This window comes from Sinohyriopsis cumingii, chromosome 5 (genome assembly GCF_028554795.1).
Source record: "Sinohyriopsis cumingii isolate HCF-2022 chromosome 5, ASM2855479v2, whole genome shotgun sequence".
NCBI classification, from domain to species: domain Eukaryota; kingdom Metazoa; phylum Mollusca; class Bivalvia; order Unionida; family Unionidae; genus Sinohyriopsis; species Sinohyriopsis cumingii.
Window position 1 is genome coordinate 20,168,623 of NC_142965.1, and position 17,295 is coordinate 20,185,917.

Consider the following 17,295-nt stretch of genomic DNA (forward strand, 5'->3'; position numbering starts at 1 on the left):
ATACGAAATTGGCCAATCAGGGGATAGTGTCTACATGTACGCCCAATGAATGTAAACTTTCCTACTCTCGCTACCTGGTCTATTACGGCATAGTATTGCCGTGATGATGTCAGGCGTGTGCAGTGGGATTGTACACGTTCGTTTTCGACCACAGTCGGAATGATTTTGGTACTTTAACAGACATTAATTGATTATAACTGGTAAGACAAGATACATTTTATCACAACATGCTGCAATCGTGTGGTAATTAATCAAGATCAAACACAAAACTGTACGAAGTATGGGAAATTTTCTTGCACCACATTGACTGATAGCAAATTACAAAGTCGAATTTCTGAAGAAACTAACACAATATAATATTCGTTTTTTAGCATCATGATGTGAAAAATGTAGAGTCAGTTTAAAGACACACCTCGTGTTGTTGTCTTAATTTTCATATTTGCAAGCAACGTTCTTTCTAATGCAGATTACAGGTCAGAAAAGAAGGAATCGAATACATATCATTTGACAACCGCCTATCCGTGAGGTTGTATAGATTTCATTGACAACCGCCTATATGTGAGGATGTATACATTTAACTGACAACCGCCTATATGTGAGGTTGTATACATTTAATTGACAACCGCCTATCTGTGAGGTTGTATACATTTCATTGACAACCGCCGATATGTGAGGTTGTGTACATTTCATTGACAACACCCTAACAGTGACATTGAAAATAAATAAAATATACATTTAACAGTGTGTTATATTGCGAGATATTGTCGTATTTAAGATGAATCAACATTGGGATATGGAAAGAGCAAACTATGGACAATGTTTCTAAGATGCTTACGCGAAGAAGATTATATATATATATATATATATATATATATATATATATCCGTGGTTTCCATAGCTTGGTGATAAATTTGTGAACTTGTTTGTCCATGTATGCGTGCTCTAATATTTATTGGGTAGAAATGCAAATACTTTCCGTAAATATTTTAATGTTTTCTTATAATAAGTACAATCAATAGTTCTTTTTCTTTACTATGCTTAATTTCTTTTGTCTTAGCTTCTTTTCTTTCGCCCCACTGTGACCAAAATAATTGTCTATCACGTTTTTTCTTCTTAAAAAAGGTTGAAACACTGTTCAAATTGTTAATGTATTACACACACACACACACATCATATGGCGAATAACAGTCCTTTCAAGTGTACTGGATCCAGCAAGGGATCACGTGTGTTAGAGATTGATTAAGATAAATGCAATAAACTTACAAAGAACAATGCAAAACTAGTTTCTAACTAGCCTGAGCACTTTCGACTCTAAATGAGTGGCAAATACAAAACAGAGACAAGACAAACCAACAAAACCCTGAAAATCGTTGAGGTTACAGAAATTTACATTACTATTTTTACAGGAATAAAAGCTTGAATTTTTCTTTCAACTAGTTCACTTTAACTTAATGCGGATGCTGAAAAATATTTTATATTGACCTAGAAATTGATGAGCCATATTGACATCTGTTATTTGCTTATTAGTCAACTAATAGCCTATAATTACTAATATAACAATGAAATATCCGGGATATAATTTGCGCTTACATAAATTTACATAAAATATAAAAAAAATGTCAAGCTTTTATTCATTTGTATAACTCATCAATACGTGGTCATTTATGTGCCCCATCAACACTTGGTCATTTGTATAACTCATCAATACGTGGTCATTTATGTGCCCCATCAACACTTGGTCATTTGTATAACTCATCAATACGTGGTAATTTATGTGCCCCATCAACACTTGGTCATTTGTATAACTCATCAATACGTGGTCATTTATGTGCCCCATCAACACTTGGTCATTTGTATAACTCATCAATACGTGGTCATTTATGTGCCCCATCAACACTTGGTCATTTGTTAACTCATCAATACGTGGTCATTTATGTGCCCCATCAACACTTGGTCATTTGTTTAACTCATCAATATGTAGTCATTTGTATACGTCATCCAAACTAAAGACCCGCCGCAAGGAAAGAAAGTTACAGCAAAATATCTTCGGAGATAAATTTTGTTTTAAACAGGTCATTGAGCATGCATTTATATACGCGGACATAGGACCTAATAATGAAACACTCGTCAAGTCAATGGTAGTTAGAGGACATTTCGTGACCACAGGTCAGTTTCCGTGTGTTAATTTCATCAGGCAGTCAATAAGCACTCAAAAGTGGGGTTTTAAGATTTTAATTCCCAAGACATCCGTAAAACAGCCCCTATGTCATTCATTCATTCATAACTACAATAATTAATTGGCTCTATAAACTTGCTTGTGACCAATTCATGTGAGCTAAGTCAATTATCTTCAAACTTGTGCAAGCTGAAGGTATGAAGAGTAGGAAACGCGACACTCACAACTTGAAAAATAGAGAAATTAATTTAAATTAAATGAGATACGGCAGAAACTAATTTCCAATAGGTAATAGGAAATTAGCACAATGGATTACGCTTAGATTAGAAACGTAGCATGAGACTTGAAAAGGAGCATTATGGGTTGCACAGTGAATAGGAAATGCGTTATACTGATTTTGGAAAAGTAGCATTACGAGTTACACTGTGAATAGGAAATGCGTTATATTGAGATTGGAAAAGTAGCATTACGAGTTACACTGTGAATAGGAAATGGGCAGCATGCGTTATATCGAGACTGGAAAAGTAGAATTATGGGTTACATTGAGATTAGAAAAGTAGCATTATGGGTTACACTGATATTAGAGTATTATGGGTTACTGTGTGAAAAGAGATAATGGGACAAGAATATTATGGGTTACTCTGATTTTAGGAAATGAGCATTATGGTTACGCTGAGATTAGAAAATGAGCATTATCGGTTGCTAGAAAAGTAGCATTATGGGTTACACTGAGATTAGAAAAGTAGCATTATTGGTTACACTGTTACTAGGAAATGAGAATTATGGGTTACACTGAGATTAGAAAATGAGCATTATGGGTTGCTAGAATAGGAGCATTATGGGTTGATAGATAATGAGCATTATGAGTTGCTAGAATAGGAGCATTATGGGTTGCTAGAATAGGAGCATTATGAGTTGCTAGAATAGGAGCATTATGTGTTGTTAGATAATGAGCATTATGAATTGCTAGAAAGGGAGCATTATGGGTTGCTAGAATAGGAGCATTATGGGTTGATAGATAATGAGCATTATGAGTTGCTAGAATAGGAGCATTATGGGTTGCTAGAATAGGAGCATTATGGTTGTTAGATAATGAGCATTATGAATTGCTAGAAAAGGGGCATTATGGGTTGCTAGAATAGGAGCATTATGGGTTGCTAGAATAGGAACATTATGGGTTGATAGATAATGAGCATTATGAATTGCTAGAAAAGGAGCATTATGGGTTGCTAGAATAGGAGCATTATGAGTTGCCAGAATAGGAGCATTATGGGTTGCTAGAATAGGAGCATTATGAGTTGCTAGAAAAGGAACATTATGGGTTGCTAGAATAGGAGCATTATGAGTTGCTAGAATAGGAGCATTATGAGTTGCTAGAAAAGCATTATTATGGGTTACGCTGAGATTAGAAAAGTAGCATTATAGGTTACACTGTTACTAGGAAATGAGAATTATGGGTTACACTGAGATTAGAAAAGGAGTATTATGGGTTGCTGTGTGAAAGGGATAGGTCTGATCTCAAGAGATAATACATATTAAATTAGTGTTATGGGTTACACTGAGATTAGGTTACACTGATATTACGAATGTAGTAGTATGGGTTACTGTGTGAAAGGGATATGCCTGGTTTCCAAGAGATAATATGAAATGAACATAATGAGTTAAAGTGAGATTAGAAATGTATTATTATGGGTTACATTGAGATTAGACAATAAGTATTATGGGTTACTGTGTGAAAAGGATGGGTTTGGTTTCCTTGAGATAATAGGACATGAATATAATGGGTTACATTGCGATTAGGAAATGAGCGTTATGAGTTACACTGTGATTAGGAAATGAGAATTATGGGTTACACTGACATTAGGAAATGAAAGTTATGGGTTACATTGGAATTAGAAAAGGCGTATTATCGGTTACACTGAGATTAGAAAAGGAGTATCATGGGTTACGGAGTGAAGGAGATGTGTCTGGTTTCCAAGAGATAATAGGAAATGCGCATTGGGTTGCACTGAGATCAGGAAATGAACATTATGGGTTACACTGAGATCAGGAAATGAACATTATGAATTGAAATGAAATTAGGAAACGAACATTATGGGTTACACTGAAATTAGGACAACGAACATTATGGGTTGCACTGAGATTAGAAAATGAACATTAAGGGTTACACTGAGATTAGAAAAGGAACATTATGGGTAAGAGTTAAATTAGTACTGGAGTATTATGGGTAAAAGTGGGAACAGGATATGTTTGGTTTCCAAAAGAGATTAGAAATAGAGCATTATGGGTTAGGGTGCGAAAGGAATATGACTGCAGATAATAATGGAGCGATACAAGTTTGCTGACATTACAGATCTGCAGCAGTTTTCAATCAGTATTCACTGCATATTTTGGACATAAATTATAATGTGTATACTTATGGCAATGGATTCGCCCTTATTAAGCACAGTTATAGATTTTAAAAAGACATTCAATATCACAGCGGTCAGTAGGAGCTTAGTGCCTCCGTGACGGCTTCTTCATTTTAGGTAAAATTAAGAGACATATTCGTTGAAAGGGGCTTTTTCATAGTTTGCTTAACTGAGTGTTTGTTTGCCTTCTTTCTAGTCTATTTTTGAGTTTGTAATATTGTGTATAAAGATGAAATTTCACCTTTAAACTCAAACACCCCTTCCACAACAGACCTTTCAATATAATATGATATTTGGAATGAAATTATCAATAACACCCCTTCCACAACAGGCTTTTCAATTTAATATGATATTTAGAATGAACTTATCAATAACTTCCTTTCTACAACAGGCTTTTCAATTTAATATGATATTTAGAATGAAATTATCAATAACACCCCTTCCACAACAGGCTTTTCAATTTAATATGATATTTAGAATGAACTTATCAAAAACTTCCTTTCTACAACAGGCTTTTCAATTTAATATGATATTTAGAATGAAATTATCAATAACACCCCTTCCACAACAGGCTTTTCAATTTAATATGATATTTAGAATGAACTTATCAATAAATTCCTTTCTACAACAGGCTATTCGATTTAATATGATATTTAGAATGAAATTATCAATAACACCCCTTCCACAACAGGCTTTTCAATTTAATATGACATTTAGAATAAAAATTATCAATAACACCCTTTCCTCAACAGACTTTACAATCTAATATGATGTTTAGAATGAAATTATCAATAACACCCCTTCCACAACAGGCTTTTCAATTTAATATGATATTTGGAATGAAATTATCAATCTCAAACTTCATGTAAAATATAAGTTAAATTTTCTCCAGAGCTCTTAATGTAGTAAACAAAATTTTTGAGAACTCAATTACAACCTTTTAGTTTCCATTTGACACACACCATGAATGATCCTGTGGCAAATTTGTCTGAAAATTAAGAAACAACGCAATCAAGAAGTGTCAATTTAAGGATACTGCAACTCTCAAGAGTTCATTAAAAATTGTATTGTAGCAATTGTACAGTTGTACCCTCGAGAGTTTATAAACAATTGTACTGTACTAGTTGTACAAATTAAGGATACGCTCAAGAGTCATTAAAATTGTACTGTAGTAGTTTTACTAATTTAGCATACCCTCAACAGCTTCATTTAAAATTGTATTGTAGTAGCTGTACTAGATAAGGAGGCTCAAGAGTTCAGTAAAATTGTATTGTTGTAGTTGTACTAACAGGTATACATATTCCTATTATATCATCCGTTATGTGGTATTGAGTTGATTCTCGACTCTGATACGAGAGGAAAATTGTATACCTACCTAATTCGTGTCAACTAATATTACAGTTTGTACATCAGGAATAAACTTACTGTCACGACTATATAAACAGTGTTAGACAGCATTGATGTGAAATACGGAAACAATCCAAATGACAAAGCAGCCAAATCACTTGTGCCGAATACATTAGATATAATCGTGACAGTACTTTTCTTGGCGTGTACTGCAATACCTGATCTTTTGATTTGCTCCGCTGCTTTTGCATCAGTTTTGTTGTCTACTTGAGGAGTATATGGGAAGTGACGAATAAAGTGGGCCAACAGATTCGGGCCAAGCCCATGCACAACCCTAATCAGAGTGATTGTGATAAAATTAGGCGGGAAATGCCACAGAATATCAAGACCACAATTCAATACATAAGGAAGCGGAAACAACACATGTAAAACAAACGCTTTGAACCCCGCTTTGTATAATGTGGCTATGTCCTGTTTTTCTCAAACGCTGCAAAATTTGTTTTGTAGGAAAGATATTTAGTACCACGTTGAAATTTAAAATAATTACAACATGACGTTTTGGGACAAATAATGAAGGAACCTCGTAAATATGCCATGGCAGTGACATGAATATGATCTAGCCTTTGCCGGGGGCAAAATCTAAAGATAGACGCAACTCATTCTCCAATGTGCATTTAGTATGGCACGCCAAATCGTTGGAGTGATCGTAGGTCGACCCTGAGAGATCGTAGGTCGACCTGGAAAAACCCACGGTGAGCTGGAGAGGTTGCACAATTATAGATGAGCTGGAGTAATCAATAATTAGTTGTTGCTGTGAATGAAATAATGTACAATTATATCAGAAAACTGTAAAATAAGGTATCCCCAAATATCAAAATGTTGCTTTCTCTGGACCCCAGTAAAATTAACTGACGTAATATTTTCATATAAGTGTATTCAGAAGTTTGAACAATATTTATTTTTAGTAACGGCAGCCATATTTAATGGCCCTTCGATATCATATTTACAAACGTTAAAAACCTTAATGCATGCCTATTTCTGTTGTATTACTTGTGAGAGAAAGTAATTTTAAGATTTTTTATTTTGGTTGCTATGTTTAAAGGGAACTGGCTTTGCACAAAGTGCAAGAACTTTAAGACAAGACACTTTCTGTCTAAATTAGTTTGAATTTGTTAGCGTTTCGGAGATGTCGTTGCTTACACCTTGATTGTTTGCCAACCCATTCTCCACCTTCTTTCGGATTCGTATCATTTGTACTTAAAAGACTTCCATGCCAGGGAACTGTCTGCAAATTTTGGTCGAAATTTAAGATAAGTTGAAAATGGCAATTGTTGACGGAAGACGCACGCGGGACACAATACCGGTCTATATATAGACTCACTTGGTAGTGAAGCCAGTTGAGCTAAACCAAAATTGTGTGAACACAAAGTCAAGCTCAGGACTGCTGTTTCACCTTGACCAGACAGTCACTTAGAAATCTAAACAGCCTGCAAAACTTATTTATCGCTTGACACATATTTGTTCGATGTATCCCTTGTAGGTAAAGTTTATGTTTAGATTCACAATAAACTATGAAGATGGGTGTAAATAATGTAGAGTGAGCTCATAACAATCGTGTAATGAGGGTTAGCGTAGCTGGGTTACAGACTGTATGAACAGTAAATGTTAGTGTAGTTGGGTTATAGATTGTACGAATAGTAAATGTTAGTGTAGTTGGGTTACAGACTGTATGTACATCATACACATTGAGTTCATAACACTCATATAGTCATAGTGAGTGTAACGGGGTTACAGCCTGCACTAGTAGCACGAACATTATGTATATTATAAGTAAACTTGCATAAATTGGATCATGTACAGGAAACTATTGTCAATCAATAAAGAAGAAATTGAAATTAACTCTCTTGCGACCCCACTCCTCTATGGCATCTTGTTAAGCACTACGCCCCTATTGCAAAAAACTGTCTGTTTGATGTATGCTTTATGTTTCGTTTATTTCGCTGAAATGTTGTTTCATTCTTATTTCTTGTTTGTGTGCGAATCATGAAGCTTGATAACTGGATCAAGTCTGTTAGTTTTATACACGTTACCTCTACTTTATGCTTTTAGTATCGTAGGTTCAGTATTTTGGTGAGCTCAGGACCACATAGATTTGTTTCCCCTGGTTATATATACTAGCTACTCACAAGGTCCTTTACAACCAGTGCAGTTTGAAGTAAGAATACCAATGTTTATTCAGTGATAAGCGTTCAATATTAATAATTAAATGAACATTCGCGATAATATTAACAATTATATATGAGATTAAATTCAAAGGTCTTCATAAATGAATAGGGTGTCAACGTTTGCTCGGAAGATTTCCCGGAAAGCTGGTTCGAATGTGGCTGATTTTCAGTGAAATTAAAAATATTTCACAGGGCAAGACTGTCATCACAGTTGTGTGTGGTGGGGGTTCGAATGGCTATCTAACTTTAATTCATTGTCTTTCTAAAAAAACTCGCCGATTCTTCGGCGTCATAATCAACAGCAGTATATAGTACAGCTAAGATACACAACAACTCTGGAAAACATACTGCACAATAATATAATAGTCATACAAGATGATAAATGAGGCACGAGTGAAAGTTGCAGGCCAAAATTATCGATTTAGTTTCAAGCAGGTATGACTACTTTTGTAATAAAAGGTATCGAAATGAGAAAAAAAATGTTTTGAAAACTATTTTACTGAAACCATTTTGAAATGGCAAATCAAATAAACTAAAACATTGTATGAAATTTGCTGAGGAAAAAAAGTTAACATACGGAAACTAATGGCATTAACAAAGCTGTTACGTATGTTGGTACGCATGGTCATGATGACGGAGCAACATAAAAATCAAGGATGGTGAATGCATCTATAATACATTATTTTTAAGGGAAAAAAAAGACAATAAACACTACTATGGCAATACTACTACTAGTACTACTACTACTACTACTATAATAATGCAGTCCCGAAGAACTCCACTTGTAACTAGTACCAAGTTCGGAAATGACTTGCCGACGATGATGCTGCACTGAAAGTTTCAGAACAGTTTTAACTGCTTGCTTATCTCATCTTGGATGCTGTATGGTTTCAGAAACTTTGTTGCGGTGTATACAGTCCTATGAGAAGTCTGTGAAGCCCATACACAGTGAAACGTTCCATCTGATGCTCTATGATATTTAGTCTGCCCAGCCACTTCCTTTCCTGAACCTCGCCTGTTCTGAGAGTAGGCGGTTGTCAATGGCCTGATTGAGGTTTAAGATCTTTCAGAAGACCTATTTGGGCAATGCGAGTAGACTGAGGTCCATAGATCGCCTTTCTTAGCAATTCTGAAGATGAAGTCATTGATACAGTCTGTCACGTTTGCCTGCCCGCGATTACGTAAGTTAGGAACAAAGGAACAAAGATTAGCGCAATGAGTATGTCGACCCTGCACTGTTACGGCGATTTTGTTTGTAGAATTGATATCCAATCAGAACTGAGGAAGGGTGGGGTCATCAATTCGAACCAGAACTTAACGGTCATTTGAACTGATAACGAATTAGTGATTTGTAAGCCGTCGTACTGGTAAAGCAGAATATACTCACTCCGAGGGAGCCACTCGTGATTTGGCGGGAAAACTCTTAGTACATTCTAAGGACAGAAAGCTTCGTAAAGGTCAGTGAGTTATTTGCTCGATTGTTGCAGAATGTTACGGCATTGTAATTGTAATTAAGTGCAGTATGTATATTTACTTACTAGAATCGTTAGGACGTAGAATTACCCTTGTATTGTTTAATTTACATGCGTACTTGAGAAATGAGCTATGATTATGTAGATTGCTCGCTCGTCAGAATTAATATTGTATTTCGCTATTTAGTTACTTCGTAGTAAACTAGTGTATTTATTCATGTGATATTCTAGATTTTGCCATTGTGAATTAAATGGTAGCTTGTAAAATGGCTGCAGTGTGTAAATTTAAATAATATGGATATTTGAATATTTGTGTACACTTGTGGGAGTGTAAAGTACAGAAATGCGTCGGATTATTGTGATATTGTTGAGAATAATGAGATTAAGAATATATATATATATATATATATATATATATATATATATATATATATATATATATATATATATATATATATATTGATGTGACGCAATTTAGTTATTTCTGTATGATAAGTAGGATACTGCTCTTATTGCAACGTTGTTTCTATAAGAACGTGTGTGTTTTTCGATGCGCACGAATGCGTGACCAAAGATGTAGATAACCTTGATCTGATGATTGATTGATTGATGATTTAGTGTGAGAGAGATGGCTAACACAAATGGTAACGTCCTTGTGTTTTTCGTAGGAAGCTTTTGGGGACAGAATAGTCAAGTCCCGAGTCTCAGAGAGACAGGATAGAAGTAGGCGGAGAACGCCGGAAGGAGAAATAGAGAATAGAAGTAGGCGGGGAACAAGCCTCGTTGAAGGAGAAAGAGAGAAAGAAAAGGAGGAGAAAAGAAGACGAAAGGGGAAGAGGACAAGAAGAATCGGAGAACGCCGGAAGGAGGAAAGCAATTGGCGTAGTAAACACAGATGAGCAGAAACGAAGTACAGGGGAAAGCCATCTCACACTAAAATCACGTGATGCAATAGGTTGTCACACGGTCGAGAGGAAGTAGATTGGTTGAGAAATTAATATCGTTTAATTTGTATTAAATTGTTATTCTTTTGGATTTCACCTTTGTGTTCTTAATAATTTAATTGTCGGTATTGCTGACTGGGGGCTCGGAGCTGTATCTCTCTCTATCACTAATTTCACTTCCTACAAAAACGAGCCAGGGTGGGAATTCCACAGTAATTCAAATAAATATTGGGGGCACCCCACCCCAACGCATAACAGTGAGTCACATAGAATTTCACACAGTCTTCGATGATTATTTCGTCCTTCCGTATAACGGTGAAGAGATCTGAGAGGGGTTTAACTGTTCTCGTTGCGTCCGCTTCAGCATTTCCGCGTAGATCACGTATGGCCCTGGAGTTTGTCCCATTCATCGGGTACCTGATTCGTTTTTATTCTCAGTTTCTTTGGTGGAATTTTTGACGTTATCAGGCGAGACTGCGGGTGGCTGTGGATCAGCTGTGGTTTCTTTTTCATGTGTGCTCAGAGCCTCCTGGAAGTGTTGTATTCCTGCCATTTGTCTTTCGCCTGTGCTAAGTATATCTTCTATATAACACATACTATTTTTATAATATAGTTTTTATTCGAGTCATTTGGGTTAATGTGTCACGACTATATGGTGTTAAACGAAATAACAGAAAAGAGCAAAAACCAACAAGTTTTGTAAAATATCCCTAGAATACAAAGTGAAAATGTAAAAGAACTTACTGTATTGCGAATCAAATCCATAATAATCATAACTATTCATAACACTACTAAAACATGTCTTAAAGAATGAAGTTCTGAATAAACTTTAGTGGTATTCCAAACTGAATCCAACGCTGAAAGTGTTGATGTGTCTGTGAAGGCCTGAATAGTAATGATGTTGAATCGCAATAATAAAATCCAAGAATATATCCTTATCTGAATTTCACTATAAATCCAAGAATATATCCTTATTTGAATGTCACTATAAATCCAAGAATATATCCTTATTTGAATTTCACTATAATCCAAGTCTCTATTTCCAAGACTATTATTTTCGATGAGCACTTAGTATTTCCGATTTATAAATAATTTGAAATAAATTCCAGCCCAAATGAAATACTGGACACAACAATAAAACTAATTTCTGCTTCAGCTATTATTGCAGGAATAAATATTTTTTCCAGTAAGCAAGGTTTTATAATCCTCTACTTACTTGACCTAGGTCACAATTAGAATTTTCTATAAAAAAGATCACCTATTGAAAAATTTCCTTCTAGAAGAAGAATCAAAATGTTTACAAGATAAAATCATAGTTATAATTGGAAGGTCTTTTACTAAAATTATAATAAAGAACAAGGTAAACACAATGTCCTGGTCTCAGTTTAAGATAATAATTCATATATTTATCCTTCAGTCAGAAAAAAGTAAACGATGTTGTTTATAAAACTGTCTCTGATTTTGAACAAGGTCAGCTTTACAATTTTACATGACCTATAACATATAATGACATTAAAAAACCCTCACAAATATTGCAAATTTTATATACATGATAAATAACAATATTCTTATTGGTGTTCTAACATTATAGAATACACTTTACAGGTGGTGTCACGTCGCGTGTGTTGAGTACATGTACACTACGTGGTACTGTTTCCATTTGTAAATCTAGGTCGATTTACCAAGTTCACGTTAACATCATATTTATTCTAAATAGGCCGTGCGTATTGTACTGTAGAAAGGAGGTCACACTGCCTTAGCATGTGATTGGTTAAATTATAAAAAAAGTTAAGTGCTGCATCTTAAAGTGTAGAATAATTTAAAATAACTGGAATTATATTCAAGGGGTTTTATGTTGCTTATCTGATGCGTATATGGTGATTATATCAAGGAATTAGATACGCAGCTTTCTTGTTCTGTTCTATGCTGTACCAGTCTTGAGAGTGTTATGAGAGGAATTTCCATTTATTTATAATTTGATCGTTGAAATTGCTAAGCTGAAACATTTATTGTAAATAAATAGTACCTTGCTGGATTACTGTGAAATTATTCCAGGCCATGGATATTTATTAATTTCGTTGGATTACCTCGAAACATTCAAGGGCATTAGTGACATTAACTTTTCAGTAGAGTTACCTTAAACAAGTGAAGACTTCGATATTATAACAAGGTGGAGCTAGAACATAAGCACATTAGAACTTTCACTCGGAATACTTATGGGGCTTTTCCGGATTATTGTGAAATTAACAGTATATTTAAGACATTCTATAAATTCATACCATATTGTAAGTTATGTTTAATTCTTTCACTTTGTTTGACATTATATTCTATGGAAATAAGTTTATATTTTGGATTATAGAATACTTCTAGGTTTTTGCTTGTTTTCTTGCTACGTAGTTTAAACCGTTAGGACGTAAGAGGAAAATCGAGGGCTCCTCTCAGGATTTTAATTTTAATCGAATATTTTCAGTATTTGAATTTCATTGGAATATTTTCAGGATTTTAATTTCAGTTGAATATTTTCAAAATTTTAGTATTTCAGAGATTTCGATATTTCAGGAGATTGTGGGTTTATTTTTAAATATGAATTTCATTATTTTTAGTTTCCGTACCCTCTGGTATTTTCATTGCAAAACTGGGAAAATTTATAGTGAAATCAACAAACTTTCATCTTGACATCCAAAGTAGAGAATCTTATTGTAGATCATACACAAGAGGGGTTAAAGTCTTCAGGTTTTAGACCCTTTATTTGGACTTACTGTCCTGGGACGATTGAAGAGAGGAAGGAGGAGAGCGACGGAGAGATAGAGAGAAGGAAGATAGAGGAAGACAAATGAGGAGTTGGGCAATTATGTCAGTAGTGAAGTTAGAACTTGCCTTGATGAGAAAGGGGTTGAAACTTTAGAAAAGGTAGCTGATGATTATTTTTTAATTCACATGGTTCCATTTGTGTAGAAATCATACTCGAAAGAGGTTTTTGTTAAGAAACCATTTAAGTTTCGTGCGAGTACTTACAAGTCTCCAACTGGTATAACTATAAGGAATCAAATTTTTAATAAGAAGGATCAGATATCCTTATCTTTTTCCAGATACACTTATTATAAAAGGAAAGAACAAGTTATTTCTGATTCCTATAGAGTACAAATAAGCAGTATAATAATAATACAGAGCTGTTCCATTTGATCTTGCTTCTAAAGAGATCAGGGTCATGACCATGTATTGAAAGAGATACAGTTGTTGGGGATATCATACCTCAATCGGATGTTGTTATGGAGAAATACTAGCCATTCATGTCGATGAGTTCAAAAACGCTCGTTAGTGATTATGCCAAAGCTATTCCCATTGAGATATTGAGAAACAAAGGAAGTTCTAAGAGTATTTTGTTCTGAAGTACTTTATCCCTTGTCTAGTGGAAGTGCTCTAATAGAGTACGATTTGTTAAGGTTCCTCTCCATTGTGTTGATGTGTCATCAGACAGTTTTAGGACGGTGAACGTCTGCGCATGTCTCTGCTATCTCTTCCTCTACTTTCAAAGTCATCGACGAAAAATTCCAGTTGGGAGGCCTTATATCTTCGCCATCTCTTTAACATGTTAATTGCTGAACCCAGTGGTTCAGACAAAACCGAATTTGTCAAACGTTGGATTGAACATAAAAGTCATTTGATCGATCGTCCACCTCAACGCATCGTGTGGTGTTACAGAGAGTGGCAATCGGCTTTAGCCTCCTGCGATAAAGTCAAGGAAACTCCATCGTGTTAGTGGAAGGCATTCCTCGCGAAGAAGGCAGGATCGTGTCTGACCCCAGTCAAACCCATCTGGTCATCTTCGACGACATATTAAGAGGAGACAAAGAAGAAATTCAAATGTAGTTTACGCGTTAGGGGCATCATCTTAATGCCAGTGTCATTTACATCACCTGACATTTGTTTAAACAAAACAAGGCTCATCGTACCATCAGTCTCAATGCGCATGACGTAGTCTTGTTTAAAAGACTCAGAGATAAATCGCAAGTGCATGTGTTAGCCAAACAGTTAGGAACTCTTTGGCTGACTCATGCTTACGATGATGCCGCTCAAATCCCTCACGCCTATTTACTCGTGGATTTTATAACATTAACTCCTGGAGGTTTTTGTCGTTTTCTTCAGAAATTCGAGAAGGGAACATATTTTGAAAACTATTTCTGAATACATCCTAAAACACCAGCTACCGGGTGATCTTCCAATAACATACTGCCTAATTGTGTTAGAAACATCGTGTTTTATTGGCTATTTGGCTCGCGCATGAGCAGAAGGGTAAAAGTTGGAGGTTTTTTTTTTTTTTTTTTTTTTTTTTTTGCTTAACGGACTCATTATTTTCGTATCGAGACCACTCTTTATTCCAAACGTCCATCTTGTCCTACTTTTTGCAAAGGTTTATCTGTCTGTCTGCAGTTCATACCGGTCTGCCTTAGATCTGAGACCGAAACATCTTAAATCCGGACACAAAATCTGATTCCGACCACGGACGAATTTTGGGTAGAGAAAAATCGGGTCCAAAAAATGAGGTTTTTCCCTCTGTATTTTGTAGTGCAACTAGAAATTGCAGATTATTTGGTATCATTTGTTTACCTTTCTATAATACCACCAACTTTAGTGTATCATACATGACCTTGACGCTACAGAGCTCGGCAGTAGGCTACTACTTCCTGCCACGTAAACTCGTCACCAGGGGTTAATGTGTTAAACCCACTACACCCTATTAGCTGCGATTTCGTACCCATCTGTTTCACCACTGGTGCCAAAACAGAGGGCCTGCTGTGAAAACGTCTCCGTCGACTTAAAAAAATATTTAGAAAAACTTACGACACTTTTGCTCTGTCTCACACATCATCAACATGACGTCCCTTCAGTCTCATCTTTCCATCAAATTGATTTGTTCCTTATACGGCATCAGTCGCGAAATATCCACAAATACGTGCTCGTGTCTTAGAAGCCAGTCTCAAAAAAGTCTTATAATGGTTTACGGTGACATCACGTCAATTACTTCAAGGCATCATTCACATCCCTCATCAAACCAAACGCTTTTTTGAGAGAAATAAAGTAGCCTTGACATAACTGACAGATCCCCGAATCGACACTCAAACCAAAAAGCAAATAATTTGGAAACCTGGAGGTACCGATTCTCTAGGAGGTGTCATCATTCTCTCCCTCTTAAAATGGGATCCCCTAATTCCCAAGCAGTGACCCCCAAGAAAAGAGCCTCTCCTAAGCCAAAACATTCCAAGAAGAAAAAGAACGGTGATGTCAAGACCAGGTCACATCCCCAGAAAAGAAACGTTTCCAAGAAAAGACCCCAGAAAACAGCCTCTTCCCGCAAGAGAGGCACTATGGCCAGGACGCCAAGCCCAGTTTGACACCCGTCCTTCCCCATTTGATGAACCAAATTGATACCCGTGTCTCTAGGAACTTCTCCTCCGGCGGTGACACCCTCCTCCTCTTTAGTCTCAACAGCAGCTGCTAACAAAGTACCTGCCCCCAAAATCAAAGTCCAATAGAGATCGAGTATGTTACCGAGTTTACTGGATTTATGCGAAAGCAACTCATTCAAAGCGCCTCTGAAGTCGTCATCGATACCGAGTGCGAATGTTGCCTGAATGTCTTGAAAGGAATGATACCTTTGTCTCAACATCAGAAAGAATGCTTACCTAAGCATCGACACGTTCTTCGCCAAATGGTCCAAACGAAAATACCCATCCGTTAAAAGAAAAAGATGTTGGTGCAACGTGGAGGATTTGTGCACCTGTTGTTAGCACCCTTGGTGACAGTAGTATTGGGAGCAATGATTACAGGACTCATGACGGAGCTGCTTCACAAGAGATAGTTCCAAGATAAAAAAGGATCAAGAAGATTAAAGGGGCCTCTGGGGTGAAAAGATTTCAGACGTGACCTTTGGAATCTGATGGTAGGACGAAAACTGACTTTAGTGCCTAACAAACGATGGATGGAATTTCATCGTTCGCAAGAGCAACGCACTACGCATTTACCTCCCAATCCTCAATTGAACGAGATGTCCTACTTACAACACGAATTGCAATCGTTGGTGGATCTCAGCGATTTGTCAAAAACGGAAAAATCGCAACGGTACGGTCAAGTATTGCAACGACTTCAACTCTTTCACCAGAAAGCTTTAGACGAAACACCTCGACCGACTCTGAAAGATTTTAAGACCCTAATGAAGAGTCCATCACCACTATCACCCCCACCCCCAATGACCAAGACAAACACAGCCCCACGGATGTCTGAGAAAGAAGAGGCATGAGAAGTTTTTCAAACACCGTCAGCGGCTCCCATCCCTAGTAAGATTGCAGCATCCTTGTTGACCCCTTTCCCCACACCCCAACGAGGTTAAAAGCTTGGGTTAAAACGATAATGTGCACTCCTCCTTCAAGAGAAGTGGAAAAGAAAGAAGGGAAACCAGAAGTAAAAAAAGAAAGCAAGGCAAAAGCCATCCCATACCACAACTACCGCCTCTACCCTCGACTTCTACTCCGTGGCATGTTTCCAAACCACCACCTCACCCCACCCAGGGTAGCACCAATGAAGAGGGGGTAAGTTATTAAAGAGAGAGAGAGAGAGCGAGTCTTGATGGAGAATTTGTTAGCCAGCATTTACTACGATCCAGCCTATCCTGAGGGATATGGTGGAGTTCAGAAATTGTATCGTGTTGCCAAAATCCGACCC

General features: G+C 36.4%; 1 long non-coding RNA gene across 3 annotated transcripts in view; it reads left to right on the forward strand.

Annotated features, from left to right (window-relative positions):
- LOC149798746 (uncharacterized) overlaps nt 1-17,295 on the forward strand; it is a 126,792-nt gene that overhangs the window by 36,340 nt on the left and 73,157 nt on the right. The window lies entirely within an intron of this gene.